Source organism: Delphinapterus leucas, chromosome 13 (genome assembly GCF_059928025.1).
Source record: "Delphinapterus leucas isolate spDelLeu-1000000601 "Yukka" chromosome 13, BTC_Dleu_Yukka2, whole genome shotgun sequence".
Lineage (NCBI taxonomy): Eukaryota > Metazoa > Chordata > Mammalia > Artiodactyla > Monodontidae > Delphinapterus > Delphinapterus leucas.
The window spans coordinates 26,686,762-26,690,763 of record NC_143141.1 but is presented as its reverse complement, the minus strand read 5'-3'; the positions used below and the strand labels follow the sequence as shown (position 1 = coordinate 26,690,763).

The 4,002-nt window shown below is 43.9% G+C and overlaps 1 pseudogene; it reads left to right on the top strand.

Moving 5' to 3' along the window:
* The first annotated feature begins 607 nt into the window (after nucleotides 1-607).
* On the top strand, nucleotides 608-1,585 carry LOC111169130 (chromobox protein homolog 1 pseudogene; annotated as a pseudogene).
* Nucleotides 1,586-4,002: the final 2,417 nt, after the last annotated feature.

Genomic DNA, 4,002 nt, shown 5'->3' with positions numbered 1-4,002 from the left:
TCTACCTCAATTTTTAAAATTTTATTTATTTTATTTATCTTTGGCTGCATTGGGTCTTTGTTGCTACACACCGGCTTTCTCTAGTTGCGGTGAGCAGGGGCTACTCTTCATTGTGGTGCTCGGGCTTCTCATTGAGGTGGCTTCTCTTGTTGTGGAGCATGGGCTCTAGGCACGCAGGCTTTAGAAATTGTGACACGCGGGCTCAGTAGTTGTGGCTCGCCGGCTCTAGAGCACAGGCTCAGTAATTGTGCCGCACAGGCTTAGTTGTTCCGCGGCATGTGGGATCTTCCCAAACCAGAACTCGAACCCATGTCCCCTGCATTGGCAGGCAGATTCTTAACCACTGCGCCACCAAGGAAGTCCTCTACCTCAATTTTAAAAAATAATTCCAGATGCTGGTGGCAGCAGCGCAGAGTGCCAGGCTCTTTTGTTTGGCTGAGGGAAGGGCGGCTGGCCGGCGCCTGCAGAACGCCGCTTCAGTGAGGGGCTTGACCGCGGTCAACCGGATTGTTGCTTTTCTGGTCCCCACTCGCCTGGCCGGCCGGACAAGACGCACAAGTAGCGCGGCACTGATTCCTCTCGGGTTCACGGGCACTGCTCTGAGCAGCGTCACCCTTTATACCAGAAAGCTGGCGGGCACCATGGGGAAAAGACAAAACAAGAAGAAAGTGGAGGAGGTGCTAAAAGAAGAGGAAGAAGAATATGTGGCGGAAAAAGTTCTCCACCGTCGAGTAGTAAAGGGCAAAGTGGAGTACCCCCTAAAGTGGAAGGGGTTCTCAGATGAGGACAACACATGGGAGCCAGAAGAAAACCTGGATTGCCCCGACCTCATTGCCGAGTTCCTGCAGTCACAGAAAACAGCACATGAGACAGATAAATCAGAGGGAGGCAAGCGCAAAGCTGATTTTGATTCAGAAGATAAGGGGGAGGAGAGCAAACCAAGAAGAAGAAAGAAGAGTCAGAAAAGCCACAAGGCTTTGCTCGGGGTTTGGAACCCGAGTGGATTATTGGAGCTATAGACTCCAGTGGAGAACTCATGTTCCTGATGAAGTGGGAAAACTCTGATGAGGCTGACCTGGTTCCTGCCAAGGAAGCCAATGTCAACATGCCCACAGGTTGTCATATCCTTCTATGAGGAAAGGCTGATGTGGCATTCCTACCCCTCGGAGGATGATGACAAAAAAGATGACAAGAATTAACTCTCCTGAGTACCAGCCGCTGTCACATCTGACTGTGGGTTTCAAGTGGGGAAAGAAAGAGTTCTACTTGTCTTGACACCATAGAGGTGGCTTGAGAAGATGTCCTTTGAAGAGCCAGTATAGTTTCCATGCCCTACAGCAGCCCAAGTGCTTTAAAGCCATTCCATGCTGTATAGTTTGCACACCCATTCCAGTGGAGGGGAAGGAGGGTCAGTGTTTCAAGGCAACCCACTCTGAACTTTGCTGAGAAAAGCAAAGGGCTTTCTATGAAGGACAAAACTTGCAGAATGGGATGTGGGAGAGAAAAAGATACCATAGATCTTCAAAGAGCATCTCCACAACCCACAGCCTTCTTCCCAATAGTGTTAACTCTGCATTTTTACAGCGTAGCATATATGTAGTTTTTGGCTATTACTGGTGTATTATTTGGGGTGGGAGGGATGGGGTGGGAAAGAAGGGAGATGGGTTAGGATCATTTTTGTTAAAATTTGGGGCCTGATGGGGGAAGTGGTGAAACAAAGGAAAGAACAACTAATGATGATTTGGTTCTGTGTCCAGAATATTTCATCCTTTCAAAAAATGTCATTGGCATCCTAAATGAGGACTGTGAGAGACTGTTTAAAAGCTGTGAATGCCTGAAACTTAGAAGCCAAGGTGTTCCCTGCCTGAGCTTAATGCTGTTCCCAACAAAGGACTAAGCCAGTTAAGAAGTTACCAAAGCTGTCGTCTGTGGGATGGAAACTGGTTGAGGAGGAAAAGTCTTATTGGAGTGTATACGCAGGCAGGTCATTCTGTCTTAGAGGTGATAATTCTTGAAACTGACAAGAAGACCCTTTCTTTTCCAATTATGAAGTTATAAATGTCAGCTTCTCCACCCAAGCCACTGGCTGAAGTATTTGGGGAAGGGCAGAGGGTGGTAGAGGAGGTGGGAGAGTAGGGAAAGGCAAGGGCTGGTACTCTTAGGGTGGAAAACTCTTGGAGCCTCTGTTTTTTGAACTTTGAAACCATTGGTGGCAGGGTTCAGTCACTGACAGCACAAGTTCACTGAATCACTTCAAGAGCTGAATAATTTCAGAAGCCCTGGTCTCAGGAGAAGATTAAATTTTCATACTGGGGCAGTGGCTCACTTTAAAACAAAACAAGTTTTTTTAATCCTAAGAATTAACTAAAACCCAAAACTCTGTCTTGAATCATGAGATCCATCAGTTCTAACATCATCTAGACCTGCATCTAGAACTCCATTGTAAAACATTTTTAGGCATGTGTTAGGTTTCTGTGAAAATTTTGTTTAAATGTTAAGCTTCATACCAACACTGTAAGTTTTTGTCTTAATAAAACTATAGATTTATAATCCAAAAAAAAAATTCCAAGTGACTGTCTTTGAGAATTAGAACTGTGGGGTGTGCAGAAAGCTGAGATGGAGTTCTGTTGCTTTATATTATAAGCTCTTACATGTGTTACTTGATTTTTAATTATGATTATATATTATTTTTACTTTAAACATTTTAAAACAAATAATTTAACATGTGCCCTCACTTTATGTGATAATTGCATTCCCTGAAAATCCATGGTTAAATCTGTTTGTTCAAACTGAATCATGATATTCAGGAGAACTACAAAAAAAGAAACTTTAAGACGGTGGTTCTCAAACTTAAGTGGGCATCAGTCATCTGTGGGGCTGCTTAAAACCTGGATTGCTCAGCCCTACCCCTGTGTTTCTAAGTCAGCAGATCCAGGGTGGAGCCTGAGAATCTGCATTTCCAGCAAGCTTTCAGTTGATGCTGCTGCTGATGATCCAGGGACCACACTTTGAGAACGATGATTTTAAGGAAATAGCTCCTAATTTATATTTTCTATTAAATTGAATCACCATACATGGAGTTTGCTTCACATGAGGTTTACATACATAACAATATCACATCGTTTTCTTTCAAACTGGGCATTGTGAACTGGTAAGCTTAGTGAGAACACACTGCTAGCTCCAATAGTTGGTGATTTTTTGAAAATCACCTCCTCAGGCATAGCATGAGGAGTAAAGAGAAGCTGAGTAACAAATCCTCTTGCTCACAAAGACCACTTCCAACCACAAAAGGGAAAGGCCATGTGACCTAGGCTGGCCAATAAAACACTCCCTAGTCCCCAGTCAGAGATTGATTCAGAGATGACCCCATGGCCAAAGCTGGACCAATCAGAATTCTTCCCAGGACATTTCCACTTGAACCATCCAAAAACACTGCCTTGTTCTGGCTCTTGCTCTGGTTCTGGCATTGTGAAACTTATAAGCTTGGGGGGCTACTATCTCGCCTGCCCTGTGGAAGGATGCATCCAAAGAAAGTAGAGAAACAGTTCTGATAACACTGTAACTCCCTGAATCAGTTAATTCTGACTGGCCTTCTCAGTTGTGTTGAGCTGATAAATTCACTTTACTTTTTCCTCATGTTTGAGTTGGGTTTCTGACACTTGGAGTCAATAGTTCCTGAATAATGCAAATGAAGTAAGAGTTTTCCAACATGTTTTAAAAATGTGTTTTTTCATATTTGAAGTTCTATGGATTTTTCAGATTGGAAACCAAGCAAAAATGAATACAAAATGACAATACAGATGTAAATAGAGATGAAAACTCTCCAGGGCTACAGAAGTATGGAGCTATAATGTAGCTCGTATTCAGGTAGACACATAACTTCCAGTTCTGCACTAGCTGAGACCATTCCCTCCTCACCTCCTCTGTGCTGGGTCCCGCATCCTCACAATTTGAGACAAGCTCCCTTCCAGGAGTATGCAGAAGTAGAAGAACACAGACTGC